This window comes from Excalfactoria chinensis, chromosome 9, assembly GCF_039878825.1.
Source record: "Excalfactoria chinensis isolate bCotChi1 chromosome 9, bCotChi1.hap2, whole genome shotgun sequence".
Classification (NCBI taxonomy): domain Eukaryota; kingdom Metazoa; phylum Chordata; class Aves; order Galliformes; family Phasianidae; genus Excalfactoria; species Excalfactoria chinensis.
In genome coordinates, this window is record NC_092833.1 from 16,719,164 (window position 1) to 16,743,994 (window position 24,831).

At 37.8% G+C, this 24,831-nt stretch overlaps 1 long non-coding RNA gene across 1 annotated transcript; it reads left to right on the top strand.

Moving 5' to 3' along the window:
* The first annotated feature begins 12,472 nt into the window (after positions 1-12,472).
* LOC140256356 (uncharacterized) lies at positions 12,473-16,715 on the top strand. Its single transcript, XR_011904684.1, has 4 exons — positions 12,473-12,518; positions 13,719-14,022; positions 15,135-15,207; positions 16,269-16,715. It is a non-coding gene; the product is annotated as an uncharacterized lncRNA (long non-coding RNA).
* The last annotated feature ends 8,116 nt before the right edge of the window (positions 16,716-24,831 follow it).

A 24,831-nucleotide genomic window follows, 5' to 3' on the forward strand; every position in this document is an offset into this window, starting at 1 on the left:
CACTTATTTCCTGCATAGTTCTAAATCTTATCCATCCTTTATGGGTTGTCTGGATTTCCTGAGAACTTTTTCTGCTTCTGTAGATTTGTATCCTCAAGTACCTCTCTGCCACTGTCTGCTCCTCAGGTTTTCCGATTTCGCTTTCTTTTTTTCTTTCTGTGCTGTTCTTCCTCTTTTCCATTTTATCCTCCTACCTTTGATCTGAGCAGCAAATATCCTTATGATATTTGCAGGAGAAGTAATATTTGGATAGTTCTTTGTTTGGTATTTCCATTGAAAATATCACAAGCAGTCATGTTTCCATGATATTTCCATTGACATTAGCTTGAGAATGACTTCCTTTAATCGGGCTTATGGGGCTGGTGAAGCTTCATATTCATTACCAGTTTTGCATGTTTACTTTGTCACTTTTAAAATGATTTGATAAATGAGAATGAATGGGGAGGAAATGATTGCAATCAGTTTATTTGTCTTTAGTGTGATTGAACTCTGCAGTGCAGTGATGTTCATCTTCAGGAAGAAAATATTGAAAGTTGTTTTTTTTTGTTTCAATTTATATAAAATACTTTATTAAATGGTCTATCTAATTGTTATGGTTATTGCTGGAGCTGTTGTTCCTCCTTTTATTCTAATTTGAGATACAAGGATTGCAAAATTGTAAGTGTTTTTGTAATATTCTCTGTCCTGTCATCTTAACTTTTCAACTTGTTGTTTTGTAATTTATTTTCTCTGTTCCATCTAACCTTTTCCACTTGGATTTTTTTCCAATGGATGAAATTTTCTTTATTTTCATAAATCTGTTATAATTTTAAACAAAATTAAGTGTGGCAAATCTACCACTCTACTTTCTCAGAGCAAAGAAGAGAAGAGCTTTTAATTTTATGAATGGAAGTTATGTTTTCAAGGGCACTTTGTTAATAGCTGAACAAATTCATCTTATTTCTGCTGTAAACATGTTTAAGAGCCTTAAGTGTGAACTAGAGAAGAAGGTAGATAAAGATTTGTAGTTGAGTAATAAAAAAAGTTTTAAAAATAATTATATCTAATGGAGATTATAATCAAAAGATTACGCACAACAACAAAAAGTCAAAAGCATTTCCCATCAAAAATTATTAGTTGTGTACAAAACTTGAGAAGAACTCTGAATGCAGGACACCAAATGTCAGAGCAATTCTGAATCTTGTCTGTGCCTGGATGTCTAAGAATATTCAGTGAATCTTCATCAAGAAAACCTTTGGCAATGTCGTTCATTTTCTGTCTTATGCATGTTTTTTACTACAGATTTAAGGAGTTAAAAAAAAAAAAAAGTAAGGAAAAATAAGGAACTTGCTATGTTGCTTTAAGGGAGGAAGAAACTGCTGTTAAACATTTCTTTCAAATCTACTTTAATGTAAGACAAAGACATTACTTTAATGTAAGATAAATTGTACATGGATTTAGAAAATGTCTAACTAAAATCTTTTGTTCTTTGAAGTGATAAACAGAATGATATAAGTAGATAGACAACAATGAAAATATACTGATTCCCCAGGTAGAGAAATATGTAGTTCTGGGTTATTTCTGGAGATGGATGACTTTAGAATGTGGATTCTTGATCATGTTACTGACTGATAGTATGAGGGAGAAGAAGTCAGTCAGGAGACGTAGGTTCTATTCTTTGCTTTTTCACAGAATTAATAGTTTTCTGCAAGTCAGTCATCTATTCTCTGTAGTTAAGTAAAATACCTTCTCTACTTCATAGGAAAATGAAGTGAATATTAATAAATTAATGATAGCAGGGTGCTGTACAAATATTTAGCTAAATCAGTGCTTTAGGACACACATTTGCATAAAACTACACTAGAGTGTTACTGAGAGCCAGCCATGCAGCCTCTTTTGGACTCTGGTTAATATTTTACCTTAATTTGCACCTGGCAGGCACTACAGACACAAATAGGTTCTAAGCTGGGTGTAGTATCGCCCAGTTGAAATGCGAAATGCATCTGACTGTAGCAGGTGCTCTGATAAATTAGAAATCCAACAGTGAGTCAGAATACAGAACCACACCATTTGAAATTTCTCACATTCTTCCCATCAATTTTGACAGGTTTTTGATTGCTTGTTTATAAATTCTGGTGTCCTGTGATGAATGGCAGCTAGCTAACAACACAGCCCTATTTTTATTCCTGTCTCTCTGACAAATGAATTCCAATAGCACAGGGGGGAAGTAAACAATTAAGAAAATTTAAGTATTTTGCACTAATCAAATTGTGAAATCTTTTGCAGAAGAGGACTTCCAGTTTTGTTAATTTATTTATTTTAAAAGTGTCTTTGGAATTTTGCTATGACATTTCCCCTGTGTTTTGAAAGCTCCTCAAAAGCCCCAGAAGGCTACCAGTTCATGTGAATACCCGGCCATTGCCAGGATGGCTCACTTGAAGGAGGCTGCTGAGGTGCAGGGGCACTGCTTTTCCAGAACCCAGTTAGGAAAAGGTCATCATGTTGTGAGGAGATGAGGACTTTCTTCAAGCCTGGGTATGGAGAAGCTGTGGTGGCTGAGGCTGAAGATCCTCCTTATGCCGAGATGCCTCGATAGCAAGCTGAGGAGATGAAAACCCTACCAAAGTGGCAACTGTCATGTAGTGCGCCTTGATATCAGTGTCAGAATTTTCCAGTGTAACAGAGAACTCCATTGATTTAATGAAGCTTGGCTTCCTGTAGGCTTGCATCTAATGGTTACCTGGCTTTGGAACAGTGTCTCAGTTCCAGCCACCTCCTTTATTTGGGACTCTCCAGCATACAGATTCCTTATATAACCTCACAGGAACTTTTAATGCAAAACATGGTGTCTTCACATCAACATTCTGCAATGTTCTTATATGCTTTTAAATCATTTTTTAAATTTTATTTTATTATTTTTTTTAAAGGAGCACGTAATTGCGTTCAGTGTATATTTAATCTGACATATATGACTGAAATTGGCTATCAGTTCTCCAAATTCCTTAGGAACCCACGTGCAACCCACAGACCTTGTTTGCTGAGAAAAGTCAGCCACAGTAATAGCTCACATTATTTTCTATATATTCTTTTGGCTTCTCCTTAACTCAGTTGTGATGAAGTAAGCTACAAAATTTGCACTTTAAGGTGTGTTGCAAGGGCTTAACTTTCTGTTCTGTTTGTGCTGTTTCAGACTTGGATCATTACTGTTATCATTAGCCTGCGGAACGCTGAAAAATGATCCATTCTGTGCATTTCTTCTCAGGTAATCCATCCTGAGCATTTTATTGACAGTACAATATAATTCTGAATCAGAAAAACCCTGTGAGTTATGGGTGTCAGAAGCTGAGTTTATTCATCAGAAATGGAAATGTAATTGGCAAGTGGACTATGTTAAATGCTCCACCTCTTTTGACTAAGCTGCGGCAGTCCCACCAGGTTTATGAAACCTGTAAACTCACAGGACAGCTTAATCAAAGACCAAGGCATAACTGTATGTGAGAAAATCATAGAAGTGAATAAGCTGAATACAGTGCTCTGACAAAATACTCAGAATCTGGTTCTTCATTCTTTTTCTTCACCTCTGTATCCTGTCTCATCACTTCCCCATCTTGCACTTTGAAGGAATATCCTTGCTCTCTTTAAAACATCAGCAGACACAGTTGCTATGATAGAATACTTCCAGTGCAACTGAGGGGATCGAGGTCAGAGGCCATTTAAGGAGCTTACATCAGTAGGAAAATACTTGAAAACAGCTATCATCATTTTAAAACTTCTGACTGGAAGGATGCCCAGCCAAATATCTTCCAGTGATCAGATTAGCTCACATTAGAATTTCTTTCTACCAAAAAGAAGTGCTGGAAGCCATTTCATAAGCATTTGCTTAATCAAAACAGTATTTCAATTAAAAAAGGAAGAAACAAACACTTTTTCTTTTTTTATAAGAAGATGAGGAAATGGCAAAACTAGAATCATTTAAGATGTAATTTAAGAAGGAAAAGCAAAAAAATAAAATAAAAAATCTAGCAGTGCATTCTAACAGGATTTCCTTATCAAGCCCTTTCCAGATGCTGTAACTGTCATTTAGGCCATGCCAGTGCCTGGTATCGTGCCAACCTAATACAAGTTGGTTCCACTTGTCACCTTTTCAATTTCCCAGCTGGACTTGATTTTAAAGGGCATATTAGCATTATCAAAGTAATCTTTAGGATGTGTACTTGCTTTATTTTAAATCTGTTTTGTTTCTAAATCATATTAGTAGGGGGCTGGGGGGGTGGGGGTGGGGAGTGGGAGAAATGCTGGAAAGATAAAAAGAATGTTATTTTTCTATGATATCAGATCTTATGCTCTCAAACTAAATACATTCTTTTCTCTCTTCAGAAGAATGCAAAAGGTTTTATCCAACATGTGACACTATATAATTTCCAAAGATTGCTTTAGAACCCCTTTTGCAGTCCGAAATTCACATGATTTTAATAACTGGAATGATATATTAATTGTATTAAGTTAAGAAGAAATAACATTTTTTTTGCTAACTTCACTAGAGTTCTTAGAGATTACTGGGTGGAAAATATTGTGTGGAAGATAAGTACTTATGCACAGAATTATTATTTTCTTTAATTCTGTCAAAGACTATGATGTTACATCATCTCTGTTAAGCCATTAAGATATTTAGTCCAGTTGAGCTCCAGTCTTTATAGTTGGTGACCTCTGTAGGAGAGGTGCCTGTCTTCTAGCATTGCTTTAGTAGTTGTCTGTTGGACTTGCCTTGTCATTTCACTGCTCTACACTGTGGGTCAAAATGGCAATGCTATTTAAGGAAGAATTTGTGTCTTGAATATTTTCAGTACATCGCTGAGTTGTTCTGTGTACTTTTCAACCAGATCTAATGATCGTACAGGTGATACAAAAGAAAGCAGAACCTCTGGAACTGGGTGACTCAAACTGGGTGATTCAGCGTTTAGCTTTGATTCTTTTTTTTTTCCTTCTATTTTCAATTAATAGAATTGTTGTCACAAGTTATTTCCCAATAAGCTAAGAGGGCTCTATGGAGTGGCTTATGAAGTCAAGAACCTTATTTTTCTATTTAAAATTTTACGTTCTGAAATAATAATAAAAAAAAAATGATTTCAGGAAATTGAAAAGAAATGTCTGCCTAAAGACTCTCAGTAAAAAAGAATAAGGTTGTATAAATGCTGAAGTAAAGAAGCTATTCTCTGCTTTTTCCATCTACCCTATCCCTCTTTTAAATTCCATCTCAAATTAATTTCGATAGGCTTTTTGTAAGACCTTTTGAAACTGCAGTGGTGGGAAGGCCTTTTTGATTGCGTGGTTCCATTCAGTTAATATATTTGCTCTTCTTTCTTCAGTTCTTACTGAGATAATTAATGGAAATCTTTTGGTTACCCTGAGGCATTTTTAGAGGCATTATTCATAAATATCAAGGCTTGCAGTGTAAAAGAAACTGAAAATAGCACTGCAGACAGGAAGTGGCATTTGAAAAGTGATGAACAGGTACACTCTGTGCGGCAACTGCTAAGAAAATTGTTGCCACCAGAGCAGTTCAATGAAACTAAGTGCTGTGAACATGGCTAGAAAGGAACTGTGTCCTCTGTTTGTTCTTCCTGAGAAGGTGAATGGGATGATGTTTAAACTAAAGGCTGCTGGAGGAGTGGATGTAACAAGGTGGAGGTTACACTGGGGGGTGAGAAATGTACCTTTTAATTGCAATGAAGTAATCACATAAAATTCAATAGTCTAATAAAAAGTGGAAGGGAAGAAAAGCACCTGCTGCCTTTAAACAGAAGGTAATAAAAAGTAAACTGTTTGCCCCCTAGATACGTTCTGTGCTCTGTGTTACTGTATTACAAGTGCGAGAGGAATGCTGGGGTCATCTGCTGCATGGAAAACTGTTGCCCTGGGCCATAGGCTGTGTGCACTGCACTCTGCTCACCCACTGTGTGTCTCTTTTGCTCTTGTACATGTGAAGAAAATGGATGATTTCCACAGAAACTGCTGGAGAACTTTGAATTTTACTTTTACCACTTCTTAAGGTTTTATATTTTAATCAATTTTGTGTTAACATTCATGTTGCTGTAAATACAACACTTTAATCTTTCTTCCTAATCTTGTCATTCTCCTTTATTTCCTTCCTGTATCTAAATGATCTATTCCCATGTTTTGTAAAGTATTTTCTTTCCCTGTTTTCCCTGTTTTGTAGCCAAATAGGCTCCTGGTCTTCCTCACCACGCAGCACAGTGTGGGACAACATGATGCAGTTGGAAATGGAGGAGGACCTGTTCAGCTGATGTAGTGATATCCCTGCTGACCACACACTCATCCTCTCAGTGTTTTCCTTCAGGCATTGCCTTATTCCTTATTCCCCTTTCCTGGACATTAATCTCTGATTCTTTCTGAAAGCAGTGTTTTTTAATTTTTTTATTTCATTTTATTTTTTATTTTTGGCAAGAAAACAGATCATTGCTTTCTTTATTTTAACCTTTCCTGTCACTTTCCAGATCATTTAATGGTGTGAAATTTTATTTCATCTGTCTATCCACATACAGAATTATCTAGCTTAGAGGCTGCTATTTTTTCTACTCTATTGTGTCATTATCCCTTAAGTGTCTTGCAGCCAGTACTTTTGCCAGTAAAATACTAAGGCTGGTGAATATTACTGATATTTGATCTTACTTTTACTGACTAAATTTAGAGAAATTGAACTCCTAGAAAATAGGAAATCCCCTGAATATCTCTGCAGCGTTGAGTCACATCTGATCAGAAACGTGCAGCTTTCCCTCACTGTGACTTCTTAAGGCATTTTTATACATTTTCAGTTTTCCCTTAAAGAAGTGTGAGAGGTGTGAAAGGTGCCACAAGTCAATTAAAGGCTAATGGAACTGTTTGACAAAAATATTGCACAATTACTTGTCTTAAATTTACAGATGCAAATTCAGTTCCCGATAAAGATGGTGCTTCGGCTTAATTAATTTTAATTTATGGAGTATGGTGGGTAGCACTGCATGAGTGGGCATACATTTGCTCAGCGATATTACCTCTTAAATGCCACTCTGGAGGATGGCGATTTGAATGGCATTGAGTTGTCGCACACAACTTGTTCACCCAACACAGTAAAAATTAATTTTAATCATATTAACCTAAAGGCCCTCTTGTACTTTTAGAGCAACCATCTTAACCTGCCTAAAAGACCCAAATCAGTGTATGTGTCAGTGTGTTTGAGTGGTGCGTTATGAGTATGTGCCAATAGACGACACAGAGATAAATTTCTTATTGCCTTGATTACATTTGAATAGTACTTGTTCTCCTGAGAGCCTGCTTGGATTGGTTTTGTAATATTGCTTGTGTTTTATACCAGTGGAAGTTGAAACATGGTGCTGCTGGGGAGACTGATGCACCCTCTATCTGCCATTAGAGAGCTGTCATTTATTAAACTATGTACAAAGCATTGCACTAGGAGCAAGCTTTTTCTCCTCAGTTTAATCCTGATGTATGTGATCATAGATTTCATAGAGTGTCTTTCCAAGGTAACCATGAGTTCTGCGTATCAGGCAGAAAAATCTCATTTTGTCTGCAGCTTAGTTGTCACTGATCCACATCACATTACCTGGCGTGTAAGCTTTCCTGCAAGTTCCAGAGCCATGTGTGATCCCTGGTGATTTCAACTTGTGTTTCAGAGGGGTTTATTCTAGATATGGGATAATATGAGATGAGACTGAACTGAGCTGTCTTTTGGATTACAGAGCAGGAGAGCATTTGAGGGATGTGTGGGTGGGGAAAGGAGACGTTTGTTTGGTGATTCTGAGCATTGCTGTGCCAAAATGTTTAGCTTCAGAGTTGCATGGTGGATCATAACATACACTGAGCATTTGGGTCAATGGAAGTACTTGCTTTCTTGAAAAGTGGTAGGGGCTGCTGCTTTGCTTGTCTTCAGCTGCAGCTGACATACATCAGTGCTGCCCTCTGGGCAGAAGGCTGAAGGCTGCTGCTGTGATTTTGTGCTGAGGGTCAGAACTGGATGAATGAATCGTTCTCTCAAGCTGTGTGTTTTTATGTGCACGCTGGATGAGTGATTTTCTTGTTATTATCCTTTTAATGTTTATGCTTCCTTTTGCTTCCTCACTGCATAAATAGAAGCAGGTCGAGAGTCAGCAAGCGGATCTGTCTTAGCCATCCTCATTCTTCCTTCACTCTTATTCAAGCAAGGAGATTTCACATGCAGCTCTGTGCACTTGGGTCTCTGCAGTGTGTTGTCTAAAAGAGTCCACAAAATGTGCTTTCAGTGCTGGTTATTAATGCTTGCATGCAGCCAGGGTGCAACAGGGCCTGGCTCAGAGGGTACTTCCCAGCCTGCCACAGCCAGCTTGGCTCTTACTGTCCACAGGAAAGGCTCATAATCCTGAAGTGATGGGAATGCTGGCTTTTCTCCCCCTAGAACCCTTGCCATATCAGTATATGTTCATGGCTATGTGTGTATCTATTTGCCCAGTGTTCAGGAGTAGGTTTTACTCTTTGTTGTGTGTGGCCTTCTTGGGGAGTGCTTGGGAGGCTGCTCTCCGCTCTTGCTTGATCCAAGGCCTGTAGAATGTGCTGCGAAGTCTGAAGACCAAAACAAAGGGCACTCAGCAAGGAACAGGGCTCTTATAATGGTTGGTGCTAATCACCAGATGCAAAGAATGACACAGGACAAACCAAATTGTATTCTGTCAGTTCAGAGCAGTAGGAAGTGTTGTGAGCTGACAAGTGTCCTGTTCCAACACGCAAAAAGAAATATGCGCACAAAATTAAGTGCAGAGTCACAGGGACTGATTTTTGGGGACCAGAGACTGGGATGAATCCAGGGAAAAGCCCTGAGAGGTTCTCCTTGCAGTACCACCATGATAAGTGATGCTCTGGACAGATGAAACCAAACTCAGGGCAGTAGATGCTGCATCTGAGTCCTCAGAATATTCATAGTGTCATAAAATCTTTTCTCTTTTGTAGGTGAGGGGTGTGAAGCTCTCTGAGGCCCTTACAGTAACACCAATAGATAAATGCAGACTTCAGGCTTTGGAACGCTTCATTTATCAACAGAAGTTTTCCAGACTGCTGACTGAAGCAGCTCTGCTTTGATCTTGTTTCTTGTTATATTATATATATATGAAATATCTTGTGATATTTATTGTTTGTTTGTTTGTTTTTTATTTGGCAGGAGAATGGTACAAGTAATAATGTAATATTAATGATAGAACAATGAAAAAAATACTGGTAACAATTTGCATTTCTACACCGAGTAAGATGGCATCATCCAAAGATGAGCACTATCCATTACGTCAGTCCAAACTTTATTGAAGTCTCAAGCGTTGCTTTTTGGTTGGCTTGATGTTTTTCTAGAAGCAAAGCACTTCAGGTTAATTTACCTTCCCACCAGATGGCTGACAGAAACTGAAGAGTCTTTTCCAAACATCTTCAGCTGGAAAGACAATGGCTTCTCCCTTTCCTTGAGCCCTAGGGGCCTGCGAGTTCCAGAAAAGACAAGAGAATAACCATTCTGCAGTCTACTGTGGACTTGTAGCAAAGCATCTGGCAGTTGGGAAAGTAGGTATTAAAAAAGAATTTAAAAGGCTAACGCTTCTGTTCTTTTCTACAGCGTTCATCATTAGAATTCTCTGCTGTGGTTTCATCTTGTAAACATTTTAATATGTGGTTATCAGTCTGGATTCTCCAGACTTTTTGGTCTGACTTGTTTTAGCTTATCGCTTACAAAAGGGAAAAATCCAGCTATGAGGGAGAGCCTTGGCATGCTTATCTCACTGAGTATTTTTATAGCTCTATTGGGCTTACGCTCTTTGTGTTGTTTGAATAATAGCATCAGGATGGCTGAGTTTGTGCCCCCATTTCTGCTTTTCTCCACTCAGAACCTAATGAATGATATTAAGCTCACAAAGGAGGGCAGATCTGAGGACCTGAAGGCAGTGAGTTCACCAGCTTAGGGGACTCTAATTGTTGCAGTTCAAAATGCTATCATAGATCTTGTTAACGCTAATTTGAAGTGGTGGATTTACTTCTGGCCAGTAGCAAAATACTTTGGGTACTGAATAACAGCTTCTTATCTCCAGATTCACAGATGGATTTTTGGATGTCCCATTTCTGATGGTTAGTGTTGAATAGGAAGTTTTGTAAATGATTCTTGGCAGGAGTACTCATTACATTTCTATTGAGATTTATCTCCACAGCTGAGTTTTCCTTTGCTTTTTTTCTTTTTTCTTTTTTTTTTTTTCTTTTTCCCCACCATATAATTAAATGGGTGACCATCCTATGCAGAAGGAAATGCTTCTATTAAAGATGAAAGGAACTGAGAGTGAAGCCAGCTACACAGCATTTGGTTTTAAGCCAGCCTCACTTCAGCTTTCAGTTGAAATGAAAAAAACAAAACAAAAAACCCCAACAACCTGATATATTCCTGGTCTGTGATATTTTCATAAAAGGCATGCTGATAAATATATTGAATTCTTATATCAACCTTTTTGACTGGAAACATGTTCTTTAAAAAGGAAAAATGGTCTCAGTTTCTAACATTAGGTAATGAAAGCTTATCTCTTGCTCTGCTAACAACAGTAAATATTTCCTGCTGTGCTCTTTATTGCCATTTTAATGGCAGAATTCCCAAAGCTGATGAGATGCTGTGTTTTACTTTACAACAAACTATTCTGAGAAGGTTCTATTGATTGAAGAGCCCTGCTGTATTTGACAAGCTTATTATAATGCATATGTGAATCCATATCCTCTTTAGACAATGTGAGTACTTGGAAGTAAGCAAACCAGCCTGAATGTTGTCTAAGTGATGTTTCAATCCATAGATGAAGCACCCACATTTTTTAGCATGTGAATTTTTACTTAGGAGATTGCTTTCTAAATCCTGTGCAACTCCTCACTGTCTCATAGCCTTCCACAGTGGCTGGGGGCGGGGGAGAGGTGGGGGTGTGATGAAGTTTAACATCAGGTTCTCTGCAAAGTGTTGCTTACCAAAAGTGGTAAGCTCTATGATCTTGTTACTTATTTCTACTTGAATCCTTTCGATAGGCAGTGGTACATTTATTCAAAGGAGAAGTACATTGCCTAGAGAAATGAACTACTGTAAATAACAAGTAGCTTTATTTTTTTTAATATTTATTATCAGTGATGAACACGGAACTTCATAGTCAAAATAATGTGTACTCATCAGAAAACTCAGCTGTGAGTTGTGTGTGATTTGCCAATAGGTGGCGTGAGTGCATTGCTAAGTTTTGCAGGTGTATGCTGCAAATAAATGCCTATATTTAACTGTCTGAAAATGCTCTAGAAAACAGCGTCTCTCACTTAAGCATTCACCAGTTCCTGTGTAGTAAGGACTGGTTGAAACCCACAGCACAAATGCTGCATTTTATTGATGAAGAATTTTTATGATGAAAATGATATAGAGCAAATTAAATGTATAATGATTAAATGTAAAATAAAAATGACCTGAAACCATTCAAGAGGTTGAGGCCTCACAACTGCACTGCAGTATGACAGCTTAAAAATAATAATAGTATTTTTCTTATCGAATCTTCTTATCAATTAATAAACATGCATTAATGTATGGCTACTCTTGGAGGGTCCAGCAATCAAAGCAATTCACTGTCCCCATCTGCTGTAGGTGTCAGTGAATTGAATGAAACACCTGCTTTTCCTTTTTTTTCCTCTTCTCTTCTCTTCTCTTCTCTTCTCTTCTCTTCTCTTCTCTTCTCTTCTCTTCTCTTCTCTTCTCTTCTCTTCTCTTCTCTTCTCTTCTCTTCTCTTCTCTTCTCTTCTCTTCTCTTCTCTTCTCTTCTCTTCTCTTCTCTTCTCTTCTCTTCTCTTCTCTTCTCTTCTCTTCTCTTCTCTTCCCCCCCCACAAATTTTCAGGTGTTTACTGGCTGTGATTTATCCAGAGCGGCTAACTTTCTAAATATGAATTATGAGTTGGAGAACAGTTCTGAGCCTGCACAAATTCTCATCTGAAATTCTTCACCCTCTATTATGCAAGTGGTCAATTAGATGATTATAGCTCTCTGTCTGCCTTTGAAGCCTACAAATTGATTTGTGGTGTAAGAATGTGGACAAAGTGTTTGGGAAGTACCCATTTAATGATTTTTGATCTTTGCTCAGCTTCTCCATCTTCTCACTGACCAGGTAATTATCTTTCATTTGTTGATTCCAAATGTGTGAGTGGGAAGGGGGTATTCTGAGTTGGAAGAGTTGTGAGTACCTGTGTTTGTCATGTTTACAAGCTAGCAGCATCCACACTTCTAAACACATAGAATATCCTACTTGGAATATCAGGAAAGGATTCAGCTTTTCTCAGCAGTTTCTTGACTGTATCATAATGAGTTGGAATTTAGGCATTACTTAAGATTTTATTTGTAATAACTTTTTTGAGGCACGAGAGCCTTCTTATCCATTCTCTGTACACAGAGTGAAGTCCATCGGTTATTTGCAGGTTGCTGCAGAGTGGGAGGACTTGGCCTGGATGGGACCAGTTAAAGGTCAGATTTGTACCTGTGTTAGTTATGCCACACACAGAAGCTGGATGTTTGTGTTCTTAATTGCATTTTCCTGTGCCTTTAGTGATGGTCATGATGCTGCAGAGGAAAGGTGTTTCTTAGCTATTTCTATTCCCTCCCCTCCCCCTTCCTTCACTTAATATGTTTTTGACAGTTTGTGTGAGTTTGAGTTGGGTGGTGTACTTCATATGCACAAATTCCTAGTCTTTGCTTTTGTGCTGCATTAATTTTTGACCCCATTAATCACAAGGCAGTCACCCACCACTTACATTCTCACCTCTCTCTTTGGTCTTTGAAAAGAGAATGAGACTCTGCTTTAAACACAGGTTGTAACAGCTCTGTGGGTACTTCTCATCCAAGTGTCCCTAATATCAGATTAGATGGAACAGAAAACAATGCCAGTAAGGGATTTGGAAGCATTTCCTTGATACAGACAAGATTACAGTCTACACGTGATAGAAATAATAGCTCTACAAAATAAATATGAATTGCCATCATTTGTCTCAGAGGGATGCTGATTTCTGAAGTGCTGACTTTGACTTTGTCTATTTTTGATTGGTTTAAAATGAGGATCTTGAGAGATGGTTTTGTTCATGAAATTTTTAGACAAGAAAGAAATGATTAAAATGTAATAAAAAAAAAATGTTGGAGATAGTTATTTTGGGTGTATTATCTGTACTTAGTGTTAAAGCTCACAGCCTTTGCTCTCTTACCCTGAAAAGCCTTAGCAGCAAGGGGCAAGAAAGCAAAGAAATAGATAGTTCTTCTAAGTACTGTTTTCCCTCATTTTCCATTCAGAATGAACATAGATGAGACACAGGGTGGTTCAATTTTGACATATTAAGGACATGTATTTTTAATTGTTCGGTTTCTGTCCTTGGGAACTCTTTCTGGCTGAGCTTTACTTCCTTTTTCATAACTTGAGTTTGGCTCTAGGACACATGGTTTCCACAGCCAGGAGTCTCAAATTGAGAGCTCTGTAATCCATAGAATCCGTATTTTCTTCCTTGATGAAGAAGCTAATGTGACTTGAGCTTAAAAAGTGTTAGTTAAATTGTATGCTGACAGCTATATAATGCTAGCACCTGTTTATGCGGAGCCAAAATGTAATATGTTCATTGTATGGAGGACTATTCTGATTGGTGGCAAAAATGTATTCAGCTTCTTCTTTGTTCTTTGTAGGTGCTGTGCTTTAACCTGGCAGGCATCTCAGAACCACGCAGCTGTTGGCTCACCTTCTGCCTCCCGTGGGACCAGAGGAGACTGTGAAGAAAAATACAAGAACTCATGGGCTGAGGAAAGGGCCCTTCAATAACTGAATTGTCTTCTGCCTTCAGAATTGAGACCTCAGTGCTATGCTGAGGATTTCATCTGGCTTTATGTGCTTTTTAAGACATGGAGAGAAATTAAGGACCTTCTGTTTCCCATCTAGTGAGCACTAAGGCTGGAGATCTGGGCATAATTACGAGCTGCTGCTTTGGAGGAAGTCAGTAACTGCATTTAAATTTTTTGAGCCTTTCCATCAGTTATTTTTTTTAATGTGAAATTCATGTCACTTTGTGCCATAGGGAACAGAAGACAGTGTGTAAAATACTCCTTTTCCTAAAGATACTGCAATTTCGTGCTGATATAGTTCACTGGCCCTCTTGCAGTTGGCTTACTTCAGTTGTGTGTGGGCTTGTCTGTAAAACACAGCCAAGTCCCATCAGCAACTTCAGCAGCTGATTTGCGTCTGTTGGTACCAGTGGAATCTCTGGCCTATGGGCCAGACCCATTCATTTGGTGGAAAAGCACTGATACAAGCCCTATACTGCATGTTTGGCCAGCAGACATCCAAGGCAGTAGTAAGATGTATCCAGAGGAATCTATGTCTGGGTGAGAAAACTGGATGTCCAAAGTCCTCTCTGACAATTGTGTTCATCAGAGGGGCACTGCTTGGATGGGGAGCAGCTCCCTGCAGCCAAGCAGAGGCATAACATGACCTGGTGCTTGAAAACAAAGGAAAGCAGGGGTTTTATTTGTCTCAGCTAAACCTCCTGCTGCAAATTTATAGGCTTTTTAACTCGCTGTGCTACTTGTCAGTCTCTGAACAGATGCACAGCCTTCAGGCTCTCGTTGCTTGCCAGCAACTGGCATCCTGCTGGGAGCGGTGGGAAGACTTGCAGTGTGAAGGAGGGCAACCTAATAATAGCACAGGAAAACACTGAAACCAGTGCTTGCACAAAGCAGTACAGAAGTATAACCTGCAGTTTGGCTGCTTTTTTTTTTTTTTTTTTTTTTTTTTTTCCCCCCATGCTAGCAGAAGAATGCCTGGTGAAAACCCATGGGCCACTGACTTGAGCACAGCTTGGCAGCAGGATGCTGAGAGCCTTGGCCAAGATAACCAGATGTTTGAGTTCCCCCAACGCTGAAAGGAGCCAGCCATAGATATGTGAAAATAAACTTCTCTAAGCAGACATGCAGCTCAGGTTGTTCAAAATTTGTAGGTTCTAGTTTGCTGTTTGAGTAAGAGCAAAGGGATAGAAAAAGCATGGGGAGCATGTGTTGTTATTCTTCTCACTGTTAGAACTGTAGGTTTTGAAGTTCTTTATCTTACAGGTTCCTAAAGGTTGGATTCAACCCAGATGACTTCTCATAAGCCACATGTGATTTGAATGAATGAATGAATGAGGTAAGGCTGATGGATACATGCATTTCTAAACCGAGGGAGAGGCAAGGTGGGAATTAAAAATATAACTTTGGGAAGAATAACATTGAGATAATGTCCAAAAATCCCTCTTGTACTTAATGGTTTTCCAAGAGAATCACCTTTGTATGAAGATACTCAGAAAAGAGTGCTCAAAGTTTATCTCAGACCTTTTAGGTGCTACGATCCAGGAGGTGATTAAAATGGATGGGTAAAATGGCCTAAAAAGTTTACAGAGTGAAAAAGTACACGGTGACACTGTTGTTAATCACAGTGTGCACATCTTCCACCATGGGAGTGAGGTCTTCTGAGGGTCTCCACCAGCACCCTTCTGCTGCTCTCACAAGGAGATCTGGTACTTGAGGTACTGCTAACAATGTTATCGCAGCTTTCTCTCATTGCAGGAAATATGGTTTGATTAAAAATATCAGTAAGTTTGTGAGGGGAATAAAAACAATACTCACTTTTGCTATTTTCAAGGCCAATTAATTTTTTAATTAACAGAAGTATGCTTGAAAATATAAAACACTCATTTCTGGAAATTGGTCTGTTTCCAGTCATTGCTGGATTTTTCTGGTAGGTTGTATTTTTTTTAAAGTAGAAAATGAAATTTTCATGCGGGAAGATAAATTGTTTAACTTCCATGGAAGTCTTTAATTCTTTTGTCTTCTGATTTTGTTGTATTTTATTGTGTTTATATGTGCGCATACCTACTGTTATGATTAAAAGAGCATAATAAATTTGCAGTGCAGTTTCATTATAGTTTTCAGTGCTTGCTTCAAATTAACTTATAGTTTCCATCCATTTCTTAAGCATTTCTCCTATTCTCCTATTTCTCTCATTTGCAGTGTCGTATTTACTGAATCATCTTTATGGCGCTGCCATTAAGGATTCATTGTGTTTTACACTGTACATAGAGTTATTCAGGAGTTCATAACTCAGTCTGTTTAATTTCAATCATGCTGAAACTTGGCATATAAATTGTCAATTTGAATGCAAATTGTTTTTTTTTTTCCCTTATTTTTTTTCCTTATTTTTTTTTCTAGTGTCTTCAATTGATTAAGCCTTTTAAAACTGCAGAGATGGAGAAACCCCAAAAGTGTCAAATCTAATATGTCTGTAGGTGACAAGAATCCCCAACCCTGACAAAAGTTTTTAAATTCCAAACAACTGAATTCAAAACTATGATCTGCGCCCCAGCTGGGATGCTGCCTGACTCCAGAGGTGACCCTTTTGTTACACTGGTAGCTGTCTGTGCTCTAGAAACATGCAGGAATGTGTCTGAAAGTGGTGGTTCCCATGTCCCTGATGGGATGGATCCCAGCCCTGCTTGGAGAAGGATGTGTCTGCGAGAATATGCCTATGGAGATAAGCTTTGCAATGGTAATGAAAAGATGTTTTTTCTCATGAAGGTGAAAAATGGTTTCAACCTCCCTTTCTAGGAAGATGGGCTTTATTTTGATGTTTTAGAAAAGTAAAAAATTATTAGGGTATACACAGAGACTGGGAAGTTCCCTATATGTATCTATTCTTGCAGCTCCACACTGTACATGGGAGTTGATGAGGTCAGAAGGAGATAGGCAAGCAGAGAGTCTGGTGTGATGACCTCATGGTGAGAGGTACAATATGGAGCTGCTTGCAAACAGCAAAGGGCCTTACAGTTGCCTGCAGTATGCTATTGCTTTGTATTTTATCTTTATAACAACTTAATTTGTGTGGATAACCTAGATTTGAAGTAATTGCCAAACTGTTACCTGTTCAGCCAGGATCCTTGACAAACTTCTTTTAAGCTCATCATACAAAAACATTCCCAGTACAAAGAAGAGTGTTGCATATCTCCTCCTGCCAAATATCCTTGGCAAGCCTTCCCTTGAACAATTCTTATTTGCTTCCATTTAATTAAGGAGCACTTCCCTGCTTTGTGATTATTGTCCTTGCCTGAAGTTGTTCCCATTATAGAGATGAATAAGTATTTCTCAATGTTAGTTTTTTACCTGCTACTTGGTAATTTGTTATGCCACTGGGGACCTATAACTTGTTGTTGCCTTTTTATATCTACCAAGTCTGCCTCTTCTTGATTCTCTCTTCTTATCTTGCATGACTTTTGTTTTGTCCTTCCCACTTACAAGTTCTTAGAACTACTGTTCTTTTGCTGCAATCTATTCTATCTTTTTATTTTGTCATGGAATATGTATCCTGTGTTTAGGTAGGAGGTCTCTCCTTATTTTTATACCTTTTCCAGAAGCTGCTTGTGCCATACAAATGTGTGAAATGAGAAGCATAAATTATCACAGACTTTCTCTAAGTACGGGAAATAAATCTTATTTTCCCACTTTGTGAATTTTGTATCTGTTTGCATCTGTGTTGCTTTCCTCTGAATGTTTTCAGGGAACTTTAGATTGAAAGGTCTTTGGTAAGTGAACATCTCCAGTGCGAGTAGGTTCCATGGTTTTGGATGAGAGAATATCAAAACAAGCACTTGCATGACTCTTTAGCATTAGGAGTAGCAAAGAGCATAGGGGACTTCTTCATTGGCTGTCCAGTGTTTTCCTTTTGTAAGCTATCAGTAGCTGATGGCTGCATTCAATAGATAAATAATTCACAAAGAATGCAACAGGTTTTGATCATCTCCAAATCAATGCCTTTCTGGCTTTCAGCGTACTGATTAACACAAAGTAATTGCTTTGGCACATGCCATACACTTCTATGAATTTCATAAGCACTCGACAAGTTGTTGGCCACAGGGTGATCCACATCAGCCACCTTTTTGGTCACCAGTGCTCTAAATGACTTGCATACCAGATAGCTTTGTCTCCATCTATGATTATGAGGGTAATGTATCCTGAGTATGCCACTCCAATTGCACTACTTCATCCAAAGCAAACTGTTAGCATGGCATTCCCAGCTGCTCTCAGTATGTTGCCATGAATGATATATGAGTATGATGCTCTCTGATTTTGAGAGCAATGCCACTTGAGTACTGCTGAGCTTGTTTCCGTGTCACTTTGAAAACTACGGAGGTATTACAGAATTGGTGAAATGGTTGAAATACAAAGAAAACTTAAAAGCAAGATGTTCGCAGCAGCCATTCCCATTCACACTGGATTTGAGTGTTTGAATATGGATACGCTCGTATTGCTGTTGTATGCATTCTGTGTATGCTAAACAAAATATAATTCATCTCCAGTGTGAATATATTACTCTAGACAGGAAGGACAAAAGTAAAAATTGTTTGAATGAATGTGTTTGGGTTTCCTCAGTGTTGTGATTAATTCTGTACCAGAGACCAGCAAAAAGAGCAGGTTCCTGGATGATGAGAGCTTCATTGAGATAAAAAACAGTCTTGTTACATGACTGGGCATGCTTTTCTTTGCTGCACTTTTAAAAGTCTTGGGAGTTCTGGAATAATGCAAAAAACTAAATGGGAAAGAATAGCTTTGAATCATATGAAAGCAGAATTTTTTTGCCTGAGCATCCTCAAATATTCTTATGAAACTGGAATTTGATATGAAATCTTCAATTGAGCTCTCTTCTTATAGCAATGTTAAGGAGAACACTGGGTCTGCAGGCCTGGATCTTGGAAAAATAGGCATTTTCATCTCCATTAGAGTTTTCCATTTTGAGCCTGGCTCCTTTTGGGAATGGGCTACTTGCTAAGAACGTATACTGCCAGATTGCAGTGCTACAATGGCACTTTGGTGTATAATTTATCTTTTTTGAATAGAAATGTTTGCAGAAAAGAGAGACTAGTGGTTTCTTTGTCCTCTGGATACAGCAGTTTTGTTAGTGCAAACAATTTCTGTTCACTCAGATGCTAAGGAAACATTATTTTACAGGGAAATAGTGATTATGCAAAGTAATAATCCCTGTTGTTTTCACTGAGGCAAAAAGATTAACGTTAGAAAAAAAAAAAAAAAAAAAAAAAAAAGACTTGACCATAAAAGGAGAATAATAAAATTATTATTTTCACAATTTATTTGAAGAAGTTGCTTTTCAAAATATTATTTTTTTTTTCCTCCATGAGAGATTAGTCTAATCTACTCTGAGTTCTAGCAGGTTCTTATCAGTGAGGAAACCATGGGTGCAATTTCAGGAGTCCCAGAGTCCCTTCAGGAGAATACTTGTAAAATGAATCTGCCCATCATACACACTGAACTGTGGGTTAACCATTGTGGAGCACTCCTGGAGTGTGAGCTGCTTTGTTTTTGACCAGAGCTGAACAGAAAGGTGCATCGCTTTTAAGCTCAGAATTTCCTTGTGGGTATTTACTGGGCTGAGGAAGAGAATTATTATTTTTGCTGTTTATAAATTAAACTGAAATCTTGATATTTTGCATTACAAAATTAGATTATATTTTTGAGCATGCAGTGTAAAGAATGAGGTGGTGAAGTTGGTATCAAAAAATGAGATGTGAGGATTTGGTGGTTTGTTCACCGCTCTGTCACTGTGTATCATCTTGCATTTCTTCATTGCTTTATGAAACCTATTTTGCCTTAAAATACTACATTTTTTATGTCTAAAACCATATTTCTGGTATTGATGCTCATGGGTTTCCACGTAGCAGGAATGTAATGTTCTCTTGAAGTCTGAAATGTATTTTGGTCATATTTAGGTCTTTGTAAAAGAAGCTTTTGTATAACTTAAAATTTAAGGGTGTTATAGTCAGTTGTTAATGTCTTCACAGTACATGGAGAAGGTCCAGTGCCTCTTATTAATGTCTACTAAAGAGAATAAAGATTAGAACTAACTGTTCTGAGTCTAATGAGTACGCTGGTTGACAAAAGTGGTGGTATTGTTTCAACTACAAAATGGCAAAATAATGAACCAAATCAAAGTATATTTTTTAATATAAAATTGGGTAAGGGAGCTTGAGTACAGTGTATTTCACATAGTTTATTGCTTTCGTTTTGTGGTTGTTACATTTGTTGTTCCTAATTTTAACCCCACGTTTAATTACTTAATCCTCACTTTACTAATTATTTGTGTAAAATCTAAACATACTTCAAACATTACTCTGAACTTTTTGATACTATGTGGAATTTAAACATTTCCCCAGGTGATGCCATGAAAAAATTGGGTCTGAAAGGAATCTGTTGCAAGAGAACAGAACTTTTTTGGATGCTGTTGATGTTATTCCTCAGCATTTTTGTTGCAAAGCCACAATTAAAACTCCAAACTTTCACGTGTTCTGCTAGGAAAGTTTTCTTTCATCTGAATTTAGTGTTATCCTTTCAACCTAAATATTTAATAATTATTTCCATGTTATTTCAGTTTACTTCTTATAAACTATCAGGTTATTTCATTTTTCTTCTTTGAAAAGCAAGCACCAAACTGTTGTTTATGTGGAAGCTTCACTAAACGAAGACTAGAGAGAGGAGTGGAGAGTTGAATACCCCATCAGCCTGTGGTTGTCTTTAAATGTGGCACTTCAACGATAATCAGTAGAATAAAATCTGCTGACTTTTACCCAGCATAAATCACAGCATAATGGGAACTGGAGTTTGGTTTCATGCTGCTTTTAATCAGAGCTCAAGTCTGCTTTTTTTTCTTATCTAGTCCCTGTTAGGGAAGGGTTAGTAGATCAAAAATATTGTGGGATTTTTATTTTTTATTAAAGGGCTGCTGGAATGATAATCCATTGCATACCTAATGGAGCCCTCCAAACTGAGTGATTCCTGCATCAATTTCATATCTTGCAAATGAAATGGAACCTTACAACAACATCTGATCATAATTTGAAGATTTCAGTGGCTAAAGCCTATAGTATCCTTCACTATTACTTATCCTCAGTATCAAACATATATGCTTTAGCTCACATTGGACAAGAAACAGGTTTTGTTCTATGAGTTATCCCTTCAGTTTTGACTAATCCACAGTCAGAAATCTTATCATCCAGGGAACATGAACTTGTACTATAATTATACAAATGTAATAAGGTGCAGTTTTTTTCTCCTTTTATTACAGTCAGATTTTTAAACCTCAACAATAAACATTTTCAGGGAAGAAGAGCTATTCAAAATTATGTTTGCTTCTGTGTGTCAATCCGTTGCTCCTTACATGAGAAAGAGTGAAATCCTCTGCAATGACTGATTGTTTTTTTTCTGATTCCTAGAACCAACCAGAACTTTGTAGACTTTTTTCTATAAATAATTCACATCCGATGAGTGAAAAACCCAACAAAGCTAAGCCAAAATGTGCAAATATCCATCTTAAGGCTCATCTTTTGGGGAAGACTATTATAAAGCCATTTGGAAAAAGAAGCTCATACATACAAATGAATGTTGCCATGCAACAAGTGCTAAAGAAAGAACCACAAGATTTAAGACTTAATTAATTTTCCATAGCGGCTGGGAATGTTCTGGAAACAGGAAATTCAGGAGAACCGATGTTAATTAAACTACTTTTCCTACAAATCTACAGGCTTGTAGTTGATTGATATCAACTCAATTGACACTTTTTCACAATAATAACATTTTATGTGCTTGCTCTCCCATGGAACTTTCTTAACACTCACTAAGATGTGTATTGCAGACTGTAAGCTGAACACTTGTACTATCTATTCTGCAAGTGCTTTTTTCCTCTCAATTGGTAAGAGTACATTTATCTCTAAGGTCTTCATCACTTCTGCTCAATACTTTATAATGAGAGCCACAAAAGGCCATGCAGATTTACCGCGCTCTTCCTTATGGTTGAAACTTAAACCAGAACTTAGTGCTGATGTTGGTAAGAGAGCATAACTGGATGTATATTTCTAAATACTGAAGTTGTATCATCAAATCTGTCAGTAGCATTTGCTATTTAGGTGACAGAATTGTGAGTTTCTGGGAGTTTTGAGAACTTATCTACTGGGCTGTGATTGGTTGGAGAGAAGTCGATGATATTGTAGAAAAGGAAGAGATTTTGAAAGATGCAAATTAATCTTGTTCCATCATCTTTTGGCTATTCAGTTGCCAATGGATAATCCTTGACGTGCCCACTGGGCAGAAGACAAGCAAAACAAAGTCTGTTGGTGGAAGTCTGAAATATTGTGGTGAGTGATCATAAAAGCATGTAAGTATAAACATGAGTGACTTTCATTCAACTCTACATTCCAAACTTCTTCATATCCTATAACCGAAAGCTAGAGCACACGTGGCCAGGATGGTCCTCTCGTTTCAACCAGGAAATGGGTACACTGTATGTATTGGATTGTTGGATGGTATTCAGTAGTGAATTTACTAGGAAATATTGCAATTAGATCACAGCTTCCTGTGGTATGTTATTTTACTCACTGGAGGAATTTATCTTTGCCTCACAGGACACAAATCACTGAGAAGAGGTGAGTTCTCTCTGAAACACTGAAATGTTTGTTAATTTTTGAGTGCTTCTCAAATGATCCATGGAATAGATGAATGGAAAGGTTAGAAAAGTTATGCTCTATGACTGATGCAAAGGGCAGGTTTCTAGTCTAGCAGGTGCTGAAGCAAGTGGAAACATCCCATTTCAGAAGCTGACAAAATTATGGATTAGGAAGGATTAGAGAATGTTCTGTTCATTTTATTTCCTGCCCCACTGGAATTGCTTTTGCCAATTGTTATAAAAACTCACTGGTTTCAAGTGACTGGTGGAAGTGCCTCTGAATTCAGATGGCAGTGGATGGAGCCTCACTGAGTCAGTGTCACTTTTGACTTGCAGTACAACTTTAAGCCCTGGAAGTAGAGTATATATTTTCACAAGGATTTTTGTTTGTTGTTGCCAAACATGATGCTTGCTGCAAAAGGATGGAAACTGTTCTTCCCTATCTTACACAACAAGAAGCAGTATTAGCCCTGATAGCACAACTCCACTTTCTTTTTCAGTACCAAATTTTGTCCATCATATTTACAGTAACAAAATGTATTGCTTGCTGCTATGCTGATTGTAACTTGAGAGAAAATTTGAAGAATAATCACCCAGGGTAGCATTCATGTGGATATGATTCAAAGCATACACTTCAGAGATTAAGAGATAACATAAAATTACAGATCAATGTGGGAAAGGATCATTCTAATGTACCTGTAATCATTTTCCCATCCAGTGGTTGCGCTATTTCCCTTGTATATTGGCAGGGCTGCTTATCTTGTGGCTCTGTAGCAATTCTGAATGCTTTATCACCTCCCTTAAAAGTGGAATCAATTAGAACTCTAGATTAAAATAGTGAGTGTAGTTCAGGGAGTAAAAAAGATATGCTGTTATGTGTTTTCTGAAATTGATAGCAAGGCCTAGCTGATGAGTTGTAACTCAAATCTTAATGAAATTAATAGAGTGACTTTGGAATAGAGCCCATCATGTGGTGGAGGAGGATTTATATGATGTGTGCACAGATCCATATTGAGTTGGGACTACAGTTGGGGTCAAAGTGATGGCTCCACACCTTTCCCTTCCCTAACCATACCTCTAACCCTATGGTTAGGGTCAGAAGTGCTGGAATGGCATCTACGTGGTAAAGCTCATTGACCATGATGTGTGAGTACATACAGGAATGCATGGGTCCTTTTTAACAGTTGTGCACTAGGACATGGGCCCAAATACGTCTTTTATTATAGAGATTGCTACATGGCATTAAATGATGTGTTAATTTAGGGAAATCTTGTCAGTGCTGGAGGTCAGGCTGGCTGAAAACTTGTTTTTGTTCTATAATCTGTAATGGACAAAGTCTCTCATGAGTACCATCAGGAATACAGTACAAAACATGAATAACCCCAACACAAAAATTCTTTTCATTTTTCCCCAAAGTGACTTAATTTCTTAAATTTGTAGAATCTCTGAATAGTTTGGAAGAGACTGCAAAGTCTGTTGCACATGACTGAGCTACTACTCTTCTTGAATTTCCAATAAAATTACTAAACTATACCCAAGTGTTGCATTTAATGTTATGATTTCCTTCTGCCCAGAAAAGATTTAACGATAAGTAGCTTAATAGAAAAACATTGTCGAGATAGGCTTTTTTCCCTTGGATGTTTTTGGACTGAAGCTTCTGTCCCAAAGGAAGGGATTTATGAAGCCCAATAATCTCACTTCATTCCAGTGTTTAATTAATTTTTATTTCAGTTGCTCAATTTTGGGAATCTAAAGTGTTTTGTAAGAAGAAAATAGGAAAATAGGAGCATTGTGAATTCTGCTTAAAAAAAAAAAAAAAAAGGAGTCATGAAAACAAGCCTTGAAGGAGAACACTGCCTCCATTCAGAACCAAGACTTTTTGTTTAAGTTCTCGTTGCTCATGGTGTGGTTTGTTATTTACTTGGTTTTGTTTCTCCCTGATAAATGCGTAGTCTATATTCTTTTCAGGACTTCTGAACCTCATAGAGCAAGCTGAAGCAAAGACAGTGAACTTGGGTTGCAGCTGAGCTGGCTGGAACCTGAATTTTGTTATTAGTGAAAGATATTATTCACTGCTTTTGCTTAAACCAGAGGAGCAGAGTGTGAAATAAAAGTAGCAGAAAAACACTTTGTACATAAAAATGCTGTTTGGAGTGGTCTGTGTGGAAAGGCCAGAAGAGATAAAGTTTTAAGTTGTCTTCCTCCCACGCCCCCATCTGTTAACTTTTCAGTCCCTTAATGTCTACTGACCATGCACGCAATAGACAGGAT